General features: G+C 44.5%; 1 long non-coding RNA gene across 1 annotated transcript; it reads right to left on the bottom strand.

Annotated features, from left to right (window-relative positions):
* Positions 1-6,429: 6,429 nt before the first annotated feature.
* On the bottom strand, positions 6,430-14,978 carry LOC122383566. The gene is made up of 2 exons (XR_006256861.1): positions 14,864-14,978; positions 6,430-7,451 (listed from the first exon to the last, which is right to left on the bottom strand). It is a non-coding gene; the product is annotated as an uncharacterized LOC122383566 (long non-coding RNA).
* Positions 14,979-15,000: the final 22 nt, after the last annotated feature.

The following is a 15,000-nucleotide window of genomic DNA, read 5'->3' as shown; positions in this document are numbered from 1 at the left end:
ATGTTCAAATGGTTGCTAAATTCGAATTCAGCTCCAAAAACTAGCCTAGAAACATGTAAAACTCGAAAAGGTGAACCGAGGTCACCCGAGGTCACCAAAGGCCAATGACCTGACCTGAACTTCAGGTGACCTTGACACCCACCTTAATGTATGGGAGCAACATCAAATCACATGTTTGAACGTTTGAAACCACGAAAAGCTTGCAAACGCGCGGCTAATGCGAGCCGACATACGCCGAATCGCGATTCCGGCCAAACATGGTCTCGGAAAAGAGGTCACAGGTCAAAGGTCATTTGGGTCAGGGTCATGAAATTTTCAGGGTAGGTGTAAAATTGATCAATGCGAGGGTACTGAAAGTTTCGTCGCGATCGGCCGCTTTTTACGCGAGTTATTCGCGAAAAACCTTAGCCCCCCCGTGCCGGCGAGGGCTAAGGAGCCCAGAGCATCAGTAAGCTCGTTCGGAGACGTTGATGTTTTGTTTATTGATCTTATCTACTTTGTTTCCTTTTGTACGTCGTTACTTCTTTGTTCTTTTGTCAAAAAATCAAACTCACTGCTTAACTAGAACGCAAGGATAAATGATAACAATAACAGGTCAAATGTATATTGCAACACACAAAGCTTTCAATGTGAAAATGCCTTTATCACTGTGTTAAACAGAAATTTCTGTTTCATACAGTCATTTCTGTTTAACACAATGATCAAGGTATTTTCATACCGAAAGCTTTGTGTGTTTCAATATACATTTGACCTGTTATTGTTATCATTTATCCTAACTGTCTTGGATATTTTACTAGAACGCAAGGTTCTTGCTCCCTGTTCTACATTACGTGGTTGGGAGACACAAAACTTTGAAAGTAAGCTGCAGTGGGGAAGCTTCTGCCCTTCGTAGGAAATGCCAAGTAGCTCGGTTGTTGTTCGTAGGATCATTAGCCAATGCTGACTCATATGCTCTATCTAAAAGGCAGTCGTGCTTGGTGCGCCTCTCACAGAGGACATAACAGGGACGTAACTAATTAGTAGACGTATGTGATCCTTAGACCAACGAACCAACGAAGCACTTTGAGCTTATGCGTCGCGGTCCCTTAACCGTACCCCTTCCAAAAGTAGGCTGTGGTGTCTGAAAAACGCGGTAATGGATGCAAAAGCCTGTCCCTTCAACTAACTAACATTGAATTCGACACCTTGTGAAAATATGCATGCGAATGTGATAAGCCCGTATCAAGTGCAATGTTGTTTGGTCATTTTAGCCTCCCGAGTATTTATGTGGAGTGTCGTGCACCGTGCACCAATTGTGTAGTAAGTTCGTGATACCTCGTAATTTGTCCAGTGTTGAGATTAGACGTCATGCTGATATCTTTTGTTGCTGCTCTGCACTCCAATATGCATCGTTTGACAAATACAGATATGCGATAGTGCAAACTGAGATATTTTACTTCTTGGTGTAAGGAGCCTAAACCAAGTTAAATGAAGGGTACCCAGAATGTGGTGTGCGTTGAAATTGACCTTGACGCTCGCACACTTATGGGAGTTTACACCGTATTGGCCATATGAATATTTTTATGCGCAATAGTTTACCGATGTCGTTTTTACTGTCATGACTTGAAACGTAAACATCCTCATTACTACCATAGTGTCACACACAGTAACTACACACACAATAATAAAACTACATAGTGGTAAATACTTCGGATGAAGTGGGGCTTTTTGGCGCGTATGGTTTAGCTTCCTCGACTATGACCTGATACGATAGAAGCTTGTTTGAAGTACTACCTAGAAGGACAGAAGTAGGTACCTTATGGAGCTGATGAAATGGAGCTGTATGGCCTGTGGGAGCCTATCTTGTGCGGGGGTTCACGCCGGTCGTGATATCTAGCAATTGACTGAAGCACTTTCTTCAGAGGTTACTGATAGAGGAACTCAGATTTGCAAGCTTACTCGGCAATCTCGGAGCATTTGCCCCTTGCCATCGAAAAGAGGTGCATTGATTTGACACGAATTTTAGCCACCCGTTCTAGTCACTGATTTTTTACAGCATAGCGGTGCTGAGCCGGGACGAAACTGCCTAGCGACGAAACTGGTAGCTAGCCGTTTGATCGTGGCTTTGTTTGTTTTGTAGAGTTAGCCCGCGCCCCACTGGGGTCTGTGTATAACACGCCCTACTGGGGGGGGGGGGCTATTCATAGCCCCCCCTCCTAACTCCGAAACTACTGGGCCGATCGTCAAAATTCAAACGGCGTCTGATAGCCCCGGAAAAACTGTCGAGCGAAACCTAATTTCATTGACCTCGAGGTCACCAATGACGTCACAGGTCAGGTCAAAGTAAAAATTATTAGCACTTTGGCTTGTTCACATTTTGGGCTCTGGCCGCCGTCTTACAAGTCAGATCAGGCTCATTTTTGGTTTCCACACTCGTGAACAGATGCTCTAGATACCTTGAGGGTACCAAACTTGTACTTTGATTTTCAGGTCAGGGTCAGGTCATCACAGGTCACGAAAATATTATATCATGCGTCGGTCACGTGACACATGTTTTATGGTACATTTAGGCCATATATTTCGAATTTGATGTCGTCTATGTCATTCGAGGTCATTTTGAGTCGAATTTAGCTTAGGTCAGGTCACTTTCAGGTCAAAAAAGGTCAAATTTTGAAGTTGAAATTTTTCAACAGAAAAGGTGTCTATTGGATGCAGTTTGAGCTCAGGAACACGATGGTGCCATTTATATTGGTGTACGATGCCAAATACGTACTGAAAAATTGATTTGAAAAATTAATAATTGTGAATTTTTTGCAATAATGCGTATAACTTGGCCATTTTTGAAGATATTTAGCTAAAACTTGCTAGAGTTAGTCATAATCATGCGTTCTGTCACATATATTCCGGTTTTTGCGAAAAGTCAAAAACCTTTTGAAAAAAATATAAAAATATAAATTTTGAATATTATTATATAAAATTTTCCGAATTTTCAAAATTTTGAAAATCCGAGATAGCAGTTTGATAGCGCGATCAATTCTGAGTTCTTTCATGCAAAGAAATTGGATCTAGCTTAAAAACTGAGCTCTTGGGAGCGATTGCCGTGGTTCAATGTTTTGCGTCGAAATCGGACGAACATGACGTCACTCTGACGTCATTTCCGGCCGACCTATGGTAGCTACGAAGTTCAAATTTTGACACAAGGTGTCAAATTGATGCAGCCGAAGGTACTGAAAGTTTGGCGTCGATCCGTCAAGCGGTTTGGAAGTTATTGCAGAAAAACGGGAGGGGGGGCTATAAATAGCCCCCCCCCCCCAGTGGGGCGCGGGTTAGGCCATTTCGGTCTGACAAGACTTTTCGAGAGCCGGAAGAATGCAAGGAGTTAAGGGGAGACATTGCACACTGCCGCTATCAGGGTTTGGATGTGGCCAAAATGAAATAGCTCGCTAACCAATGGACATATTTTTATGAAATTTTCAGGGTATGTGAAGGCATCTATAAGGCAGATTTTGTAAGCGTATGAGCTTACATGAAAGTCCAGTATTTCTATAATTTAACAATTATCAATATCTCTTGTTGCCAGGGGGGTTGAGGCAAAATGGTTTTGTAAATAGTTGTGAATTACGCTTGTGGATAAGGCTAAAACGTGGCCTACATTTGTATGCATGCCTCTTAAACATCCCCTAAAATTTTTAGCTCCCTGTCAGGTAAGATAGCTGAGTTGTGACGTCATATATATTAGGTCTGACTCGATCCAAATCAGTACAATTTTGTCAACTCTTATATCGATGTTAGCTGTTTGGCTTTCGAATACATATTTCTGCATTGAAAGCTAGATAAATTAATTTTCCTAAGTCACCCGTGATGAGGTCTGTCACGTGACCTCACTATTATAAGTCAATGGGGGAAATATGGAAATTATTATTTTGCCACCGGTAATGATCTGAAGCTAGCTTAAGCACACACAATCGTGAGTTCATGCATTCCTTGCAAGGTCCGATGCTTCACTTTGGCATTGTTGGCCTTGCGTGACGTCATTTATGACGTCATCAGGGTCATAACAGTTTTTCGGCAATTACTCCCGATCCATTTGAGCTAGCGAATAGAAAAAGCCACCACTGGACTCGGGAAGACCTGCCAAATCGAATGATGTGCAATATGACATCCTTCGACCAACTTCGTGACCTGGAGGGCTCTGACCTGACCTTGTCCGGAGATCAATACCTTACGTTGACCTCTTAACACCTTACTGCTCATCCGAACAAAAAGTATACATTCGACACGCCTGAGCTAGGCAAAGGGGATGGTGCCAAAAATTGCGACTCTGTGACCATTTTTGACGAAGTTATTAACCAGCAACCAAACCCGTACCTTGGAGCACTTGACCTGCCCTCAGAGGTCATCGGTTGACCTTTGAAATTGATTACCAAATACTGCGTCTGTAACGGCGCATACGATCTTTTTTTCCGCGATGCTCTAGCTCAATTAGCAGCGAAACGGTGATCTTTCTATAGAAGAACCTGGCAGAAAATCCCCTCAAATTTACTCAAAAATACCATTATAGTTTTGGTCTCGCTGAACATGACAACACGACGAACTTCGAAAGCTCTCCCAGCTACATCAGAATGTCAAATATTTTTTTTGAAATATTGTTCCGTGTGGCATCATCAATTTATGACACGGAAAGTAAAGTCAAAGAAAAACACGTTTTAAAAAATGTCGGAAAATATGGTATTGGCCAGGGCCACTTCTCAACCCAGATAACGGCTGTGTGCATTGGTCTGGGCGGGCGCCGGGCTGCGCCGCCGGGGCTGAGCCCGTCCAGTGCAATGGACTGGCCGCCCAGCCCCGCTAACGTTCACCCCACCACACGATGAGCCTGCACAGTCATGAGGAGCTACCTATTTCCATTCCAGTGTTGTGGCCGAAGCTGTGGTATTCTGGCCACTCTAATGACCCGGCAGTATACCGGCCGACCCAGGTGACTGCAGCGACCCGAGGACCAAATACAGTTGTCTGAGACTTGAACTAGAGTGTGGTCTGCAGTCCGAGTGCGATCCAAACACTACCCACGTCGGATACAGGTGACCGTCACCGTTCCGTGCTTCTATCCTCAGGATACTGAAATCCTTCTCCTCCACGCCGCAACCCCCCTCCGGGCTGGACAGGCAACTTTATCTCATGCGGGCTGCTCCCTTGGAGCGGCACCGCTGCTCCCGAGGGGGCGCACCCCGTAGCCGGGTGCAGTGAGTGCCTTGGGGCTGGGTGGCCTGTCCTCTGGACGGGCTCAGCCCCGGCGACTCACTAGGATGCCTGCCCAGACCAATGTCTCCCCCTATATCCTATCATCCTCCCGGCTCTGCAATGATCTCATTGGACCGAAAGGGCCTAACCCAACAAAACAAAACAAACAAACAAACAAAGGTGACCGTCCAGACGGGATCAGGGGATTTGAGGCGTGAAGCATTTTGCTGCTTTGGGGATGCAAAATGACGGAACGTTCGGATCCTGGCTTAATTTCGGCCCAACCTCGCGATCCGCTTATGGCATCGGGTCTGGTAGGTTGTTGCAAAGGCCTGAAAAGAAATCGCTTACCTAAGCTACAGATAACAGTAGTACTGTTCTGTTGTAGGTGCTGTTTTCTGTGCCTAAGCTAATGTCGGGTAAACCGATGATGGACTCGTTAGAAATTCGTCCTGCTGGGAGATAAGCGTTTTAGTGCGCTTTTGGGTGCTGGTGGGTGGGTGTAGACTGATGGGTGCCTGCATCGGTGCGTCGTGCGTGTGTGAGTGAACAGTTGCGTGTGTGTATGTATGTGGGGGCGGGTGTGCGCGCGTATGTGTCCCTTACGGTCATCTGAGGTCATCCAAGTTTTTGCGAATAGTTTATAAATCAGCTAGGGAGTAGTGAAAGGTACTAATTAATTCAGAATGAGCTGCTGAATCGAATGATGTGCAGTATGACCTCCTTTGACCTTGACATGACCCGCAACATGACTTTAACTTACGGACGTATGCGGCCTTGACCTGACCTTGATCTAAGGTAAACACTCAGTTTCAGTTCGATACTCGTACAAAAAGTATGTGATTCGAAGCGGCTGGAAAACAGAAACGCTATTGTGTAAAAGTCGTTGTAAGACCATTTTTGCAAAGTTATTTACCGAGAACAATAAACATGTAAACAAAAACCTAAGTTTGCTCTCTGATGTCACCGGTTGACGCTGGACCTTAAAAATGCATGCAACACTGTTCCGCATTCTGTAACCTGGGGATGTCAGCCGCTGTGTCTCGTAACGGCGCACGCATACTCTTACTGTCTTTGTTTTTATTATATTTCAGCTTATAACATAAGTACCTACATCTGCATCATATCATACCTATAGATCGCCTGCGGTAATCACAGCCCGATTTCGTACCAACCTGCACTAATGCATAGCGCACAAGAAAGCATGGACACATTTTCTTGGACGTGTATTACAGTGAATGTCAGCTTGTTGTACTTACCTACTTGTACCTATTTCTGTATCACATACAGTGACGAAACTGCATTGCATTGCCTGCATTGCCTGCAGTTGACACGCATCATATTACCCCGCAAGCACATCAAATCAAGCTCCATACGCATCAACTTTACCTATTTTACGATAAATGCACTGAATCAAATCAATATGAAAACGTCTGAAGTTAATATCGTAACCCTTTAGCGTAAGTAATCTTAGACGGGTAAAATCTATGTAACTATAAGTTATAAGTTATAGTTAGGATTTTCACGAAACACAGCTGTTTTCCGTATTATTTATGCAAATGAACATCAGCTTTACGCTAACCGGCTGGAAATTAAACGGATTACGAGTGAAGGTTATCCCGGGTAGGTCAGATTCGGTATCATTCATTCTGCAAATAATGTCATTGCTACATCTCCCTGGGCGTCAACTGAGGCCTGAGATCTAGGCTGATTCATAAAGTAGGTAACATTAAATGACGGCGACGGCCAGATGAGACGTTAACGTCACCAGACGATGATCACAAGCCCTTGCACGTCCGACACAAAGGAGCCACCCGTTGATTGCTGGTGCCGCTGGCAGAGAGAAGCCTGCAGGTCTGCGACGTCTTCCACTCGACCATCCCACGGGTCAACGCTCAGGCCAACTTAGCAACATGCATTCCTCCCAGAAGTGCAGCTGCGTTGAATGGTATCCAGCCCTTGATCCAGCCCGGAACTACATCCAGGGCTTTGATGATGACATCCTTCGCCGCGCTGATCCCGTGTTTGACGAGCTCACAAAATTCATGAAAACAGTATTTGATGGCATCGCAGGGAAGGCCGACTACTTGAACAACACCGTCTTTCAGAAGTTGCACAGTGCACACAGCGCCGCCCACTGCTACCTTAAAGGCAGATACGCAGGCATTTAACCTATCAGCATCCAGACTAAATAACCATGTCTGAAGGTCCATGTTTCTTCAATACAGAACCTGGAAAAGAATTTCGAGTGTCAGATCCTCTCACGAACTAAACTTAATTAGGATAGGGTGTCTTGCTAAAACCTCTGTTAGGTACCTAGGAAGATGATGCTAGTTGGTGCCTTGGGAATGTTGGGACGGAAGGTATATTTCCAACACAAACTTCCGACAGATGCCAATCAGTAAGTGCCATAAGTCATAACACAACACATGTCAGGTAGGTATGTACCTACTAGGCAGCGTCTTCGTCTGCACAACTAAATTATCAGACTTGGCTTAAGCCCCTAGTCGCTAGAATTATTTGGGTAGGTTTTGCAAGTGTTTATTTTACCTTCCTTTACAAATATTTTCTTCCAACTCCTAATGTCACTTGTTATTTATAATGGAAGCAGTGTGAATTCTTCGGCTCAAGAACGTTTATGGTATTAAGAATAGTTGGCAGTTGGCACTGCTACTCATACCATATAGGGGAGACCCGGGAAGTATGGGCCCCCTGGGCCCGATTTCACCAAGTGAATATATTCTATTACGGCGGCGTACATATTCACTTTTGGCATATTATGACATATTCAGTTTCACCAAACTCCGTACAGGGATACTTATTCAAGACAAAGACAAAGTATGACTGCAGAAGTCCGTCGTTTTTTGGCATACTATTACGTTTGAGGTACTTCTGGTACGCCGATCTGCTTTTTCAACAGCTGTTTGCCGAGTTTGCTGGCATTGAAAGTATGCTACTTTTTGTGGCATACTTTGAGAAAACAGCTTGGCATACATCAATTTTTTTGTATGATAATGTTACAAATTTAATGACTTCATCGATGCAACGTATGATAAAAACATGCCACTGGCTACGCAAAAAGTTTTAGAGGTCATAATGGTTATTTCTTGCTGGATATATAGGGTATCGTGTGTCAGGGCTTATATTGAAATTAAACCCCAGAACAGCTATTTTTATAAGGCTTATCTCATCGTGGCATCACTGCGATTAAAGTCACCCCATCATGCAGAAACACAACAGGGAATTCCCTTTTTCATTCGCATTCCCGATTACCTACATTATTGAGTTTTCCACTTAAAAAAAACGACAGTTCACATTGTATTTTGATACCACAAAAGGCCAAAAGCGTTTCAAATCTTTCTCACCGTGATTATTACACCGTGCTCTTTATACAGCGTTTTACCGAAGAGAAAGTAAATAGCTGGCGAGGGCGAGAGGAAGAACTGAAGTCCAGTCTAGCAACGCCTTGATTGACATGCCCAGCATGTTGCATCACAAGTCACAACGCTTCATTACATTCGTTTTCATCGCCCACTTTTACTATTTCTTTGCAGTATCCATATGCTGTCCAATGTCCATATTTCTCTTGTGTTGTGGCCAAATGATTCAATTTATCACCGGCTTCCCGCTTCCGTTTAGGTTCAGAGAATGATTCCGAAATATTCTCCATATTTGAAGTCGTCGGTAGACCCTTCGATTATTTAAAAACTTGATTCAGGTAATATTTCAGATAACTTGTCGGCTAGTCGGCCGTGCTCCTTGCTACCATCAGTGATTGGTAGTTAGATAGGTGCCTCAAGTAATGTCATTTCTTGTTCGGCTTTATTTATATTTGCTCTAAACCACTCCAGAATTGCGTAGAAGATGTGAGCAAATATTAAAGCAATATTTAATGAGAAGTCACTTGGAAGAAAAAATTAATATTAATTCAAAATCCAATAAAACCCACACACGCCAGTAACTCCACCCAACTCCACCTGTGCTTCGCGGCTTGCTGCCGATTGTTTACATTTTGGCTTTGGAATGTCATGCTCCGAGCAAAAATCAAGAGCATTATTAGCAATATTTCCTTAGGCACTTCCTCTTGTATGATCAGCAAATTTAATTCTTATTAGCGTAGCCAGAATTTTTCATAATATTGTATATCTGAGCATTTAAGCTCGTCGACTTTAAATACGGAAAAATATACATAGTGAATGCATGTCCCCGACAAGATGTATGCATGCGCGCCGGTGGCTCTCAAACTACGTGAAGCGGGCGTAGTGAATATATTCCTGTGGTGAAACAGAATAGTATTGTCGTCGTACTTTGTCGGTGTACTTTTCCAAAGTACACCAAGAATATATTCACTTGGTGAAATCGGGCCGAGGTATGGGCCATCGCAGTTTTGAAGAAGTGTTGCGTGTTTTTACACATTTGACCGCGTAAACTGGTAGCAGCCATTCCGTTATACAACCCACGTGATTTTCAAAATTGTCCTCAATCTTCTTTGGCAATGAGCGGTGATAAAGCGTTTTTGCCCTCTTCGAGTAAACTACTGTACATACAGGAAATTCGTGATGAATTTGAACCAGGCTCGTTATATGATGTCAGACCAATGCTAACATTAAGTTTAAAGCATGCAAATTAAGGCTGGATAGACAATTTGAAGCTTTCTTGCAAGATTATGAGCTGAGATGCTACGCAAATTCTGGCGTCCTAACCGGGAGGTTCGGGCCATCCACCCCCGTTGATCATAAATCAATAAAAAGATGCTTTCATTGAGTGTCATCTTCAATGAGTTTTATTTTTGTCGCGCAAGGTTGAAAATTTAGCTTCAAATTTCATTCGAACAGAAAAATATTATATATTTTATTTCATGGTGCATGATTGAGTTTACCAAAATACCTACATACGTGCCCAAGTGACCTCCATGAAGTAAGCTGTTCGCCGCTTATGCGGTTCCTGGGCTCTAAGAGAGATCAAGGTAGATACCAGCTACGAGTATTGTTCTCATTGTCGAGAAAAGGATATGAAACATGGCACCGGCCCATACCTCCCGGGCCATGGCCCATACCTCCCGGTGTATTTTGATGGATCGAAAAAGCGCATGATTTATTAAAAGTTATCTTGAGACAAAATAGTTGATCCCTGATGCCTAATATCAGGCACACTTTGCAGGCGAAAGGCAATTTCACGTGCACAGAGTGAAAAACCGGATGCAGCCACTGCCCACTGGAAGAAAATTGCCTTTTCACAAAACCGGCCCATACCTCCCGGGTCTCCCCTACGGCCTTGCTCATACCTAAACAATACGCAACTTGTAGAAAACCAGCTTTGGGTTGGCAAGACTGCAAATTTGATTGAGGCAAGAATGCATGACAAGGTGATCTTAGGCGTCCTAACTTATTAGGATAAGTTTGGAAACGGGATGCGTCATTCGATGCGTTTTGGGCTTTACCAAGTTTCGCGGCGTTACGTGCCTCGATTTTTTTTTCATACACGATCAGTAACTACTTGTGGGGTTTTCGGTCAGTCGATCCGTCCCCCCCCCCCCCGGCTATCAAAAACCCGTGGCGCCGCCCCTGGATATGATTGTGCGAAAGGCTTGTACCTAACTGGTACCAAACTGTTTGCCTGGTCAGGACGCGTTGATTGGTATATCTAGCGTGACCCTCTTGGGTCATCTTATGAATTCCTAGGTCAATTTTTTAAGTTGACCTGACCTGTTACCCTAAGTTACTATTTTCAAAACATTTTATTTTTTATGACCTCTGATGGCCTCAATATTGACCTGAACCAGAAAATTGTGTGTAAAAGTTGTAGGTCTTTCAGCGAAATATCAAACGCATTTTACCGTTTGTCGCTCCGATTCCTGGTTTTCGAGATCTGAGGGAGGGGGGGGGGGCAAAAAGGCCCCTGCCCGATTCCGAATCTTTCAGAGCCCGCCCGGAATAGGGTTAAGTGAACTTGAAACTTCACTAAAAATTAAGTGAACTTAAATTAATTAATTAAGCTCATAAGTTCATAAGTTCTTCAACATGCATCATATCGCATACCAGTAAAACGCCTTTTGGGCGAAGGACGAGCGAGCGAGATAGTGTGCCCTGCACGTGCGGAAGGGCGAGAGGAATTTGAACGCAATCGGCCCAGCCGTTCCTGAGATCTGGAAGCGGCATTCTGCACGTGCGCACGTGCAAACGGGGTCCAAACTGACTTTTGCACTGCAGCCTACTAACCAGTCCCCAACCGTGTACCAAATTTGAGCGCAATCGGCCCAGCCGTTCTCGAGATCTGGAAGCGCCCCGCACGTGCAGTAGCACCCTAACCGCAACACATGGGAATGAATTGCCTGGTGGGTGCCTACATGTATGCCAAGTTTCAGCTAAATCGCCCGAGTAATTACCGAGTTATTGAAATGGGAACAAATTTGGCACCTCTTCGTTTTGTATTTTGCACGTGCAGTAGGGGTCACTCACATAGATCAAGAGTATCCTACCTTTGGTAGAAGGGATGCAGCTACCCTACAAAAATTACCGCAAGACCATCGCCCTAGCGGCTGCTGAGATATGAGCCTCTCAAAATCACTACTTTTGCAAAACAGCTTGAACACCCTTGACTTTTCACGTGGCACGTGCCACGACGGTCACTGAGATGTGTCAAAAGTAGTCAATAACGGGGTAGAAAGGATGGGGCTACTCAGCAAAAAAGACCGCAGGCCAATCGGTCCAGCGGTTGCTGAGATATAAGCCTCTCAAAAGCGTTACAGGCCGGGCCGGGCCGCTCATACTGAGATTTTTCCGTTATATTGAAAAGACTTCGCTTCGCTCGCTGCGCTCGCTCGCTCGTAATCATTCGACTCGGCTGATCAGCAACACAATGCCACCATTTTTGGAGCTCTAGTCATATTGTGTGCCACCTTATTAGCAAAAACGTAGTTTGACCTCATTGGACCTCAGCTGACCCGATCCTAGCGTTCTTGCAGCATGCAAGCACCAATTATATGTAAACTAAGGTAGTACAACACAAAAACGTTGAAATGGAGCATATGTATATCTCTCATACTTTTACAATTGGAGCCATTTGGGCAAATGTCCTTAGAAGTTATCATGACCTCTAGATGATCTCAGGTCAACCGAACTTGAAAAACCGGGTTGCATGTCATGGCACTCGGCGGCAAGCTTAGCATATTCCATGCAAGTTTGTATCAAATCGATAAGCAACTCTAGATCTCATGGAAAAATAGTGTATTATTAGTGCTCTTTTGACAATGTACCGGTTTTTGTGACCTGGTGAATGAGGTCACTGGAACTGCCTGAGGTCACTGGAACTGAAAACTCCTAGGACATGTGTCAAATGAATGCCCTAAGTTGTGCCTGAAATTTGGTGGTGCTACATGTCACGGTACTACGCTATTAACCCGCGCCCTGCTGGGGGGTGTCCCCCCTTGTGTTTTTTTTTTGCAATTATCTCAAAAACAGCGGCGCGGAGCGCCGCCGTTTTTGGTACGCCTTATCATACATCAATTCTACACATGTTGTGAAAATTTCAGACCAAAGTCATTCAAGGTCAGGTCACCAGGTCACTTGAAGTGACCTCACCTCATAAAAAGTGTCAATGTCTGTCATAGCTACACCGAGTTAGGTGTAGCTATGACAGATATCGCTTTGAAAGTTTCAGCGATTGCTAAGAGCAATAGCATGTACAAAATGTATATCTCAGAATTTTGATATCGATGACCTAAGGTCAGGTCAATTTTGCGACCACCCCATTATAAGTCAATGGGAGAAAATTGAAATGCGCCTGTTTTGGACGAAAGACATTATAAACACTCCCAAACACCGAATTACAAGTGTTTTAGACACACTGAACATGAAAATGGTGTCCGTGACCCTTATTTATGCCCTGAGGTCATCTTAGGTCACGAATGGTATCTAACAGTTTTTCGCAAATAACTTTTGATAGAGGCATGCTAGAGCGATGAAAACGCCTTAGATGTGTTCAGCTCGACGATACGGATCGACTGATATGCAACATGACCCTTTCCGGTCAGGTCATGACCTTGACCTGAGGTCAAATTTTCAAGCTGACCTTTCAAGGTCAAGTTATAGTTCATTCGATGCGTCTTAACGAGAGGAACACGATGCCAGTGAAAGTAAGCTCGTACAAGGCTTGGGTCAAAAGTTATTGCAGACAAACTGTTTCCGAAAAAATCGGCTATTTTTGCAGTTTTTGCCCCCTGCAGGCAAAACCGTTGAAGTTAGGTCAAATCTGAGAGCATTAATCAGAAAGAGCGTTAATAGGGGTATCAAATGCGCTTTTCCGCGGCGCTGTAGCTCTATTGGTTCCCGAGTTATGCGTTGGCTTCTTGGAAAATTTCGACATTCGACCTGGAAATCGGCGAAATTTTGCCTTCAATGACCTCTGGTGACCTGACCTTTGACCTGACCAAAAAATTGACCGAAGTGATTTCGTCATTATTTTTGACGCTCTTTCGAACGCCGCCTTCCGCGTATCGCTACGTGGCCCAGGAGCCGAGTTACAAGGGGGGGGGGTGTTCAAACACCCCCCCCAGCAGGGCGTGGAAATCCAGGACCCCCAGCCGGGCGCGGGTTAACAAAAAAAACTTGTCATTCCGTTGACGCTAAACTAGTCCAATGTTACCCTGACCTTGTTCCGCTTTTTGTGGCCTGGTGACCTGACCTGAAATAACTGAGACCTGAAATTTTCAGAAAAGGTGTCAAAAGGTCGCTCCAGAGGGTATGCCAAATTTGGCGGTGCTACGCGCCTCCGTTTTTACGCCATTTGCGAAAAAAACCTCAGGGGGAGGGTTGTATCAACTCGCCGGGCGAGGTTTATTTTACGCATGTTTCAAAAGTTTCATGACCCTGACCCAGATGAATTTTGACCTGTGGCCTGTTTTTTTTTTTCGAGACCATGTCAGGCCCGAATTGCGATTCGCCATGTGCCCAGCACTCAGCACACATCTGTGCATTTCCAGAGTCCCAGACTTTTTGTGATTGGAAACTTGCCAACATGTCTTATGTTTGTCCCATGCATTATGGTGGGTGTCAAGGTCACTTGAAGGTCAGATTAAGGTCATCAACCTTATATGAGCTTGGCTTACTTCTATGAATTAAAAAGTTTCTGAGGTAGTTTTGGAGCTGATTTCAAATTTAGCACCTTTTTGATTATGTGTAAGTATAGTTTTAGCTTTCATGCAACATGTCCCGAAGCTGTCAGTGGTGATCAACGCCTACTCTGGATAGCCGACCGGTCGCCTACTGGTTGACCGGACCTGACCTGACCCGACCTACCCCGAATGCATGAATACATCATCTTTGATCAAAATAAATGTGAAAATTTAAAATCAGGGCCTATAAACCACCATAACAACCACATTTTAAGAAGTTCTAGCAGGTCTCGATTTTCTCGACCTTTGGGTCATTGACCTTACCTGGACGGTCAATACCTATCAACGGCTTTCTTTCATCACTGGCAGCACGCCCATCTTTTCCGCGAAGCTCTGACTTGATCAGGGGCCGAATGACTGGGGGGGGGGGGCAACGGACCTCCCCCCCCTCTATACGTTAGCTGCCATGGGAAAACGTTACTACGGCAAGGGCTAATTGGCCATTAGTAACGTTCGCATTTAGGTACATACCTTTACCAGCGTCTGCAAGCAGCGGGTTCTCAGCGATGCTGCTTGCGGTGATCAATGCGAGCGCCGAGTGAAGTGACAGCGATGATTCGTGAACGGCTTCGCTGATAAGAAAGTCGGTGACAGATGGCAGCACCAAA

This window comes from Amphibalanus amphitrite, unplaced genomic scaffold, assembly GCF_019059575.1.
Source record: "Amphibalanus amphitrite isolate SeventyFive unplaced genomic scaffold, NRLGWU_Aamphi_draft 000167F_arrow, whole genome shotgun sequence".
NCBI classification, from domain to species: Eukaryota; Metazoa; Arthropoda; class Thecostraca; order Balanomorpha; family Balanidae; genus Amphibalanus; species Amphibalanus amphitrite.
This window is presented reverse-complemented; position numbering and strand designations above follow the sequence as displayed.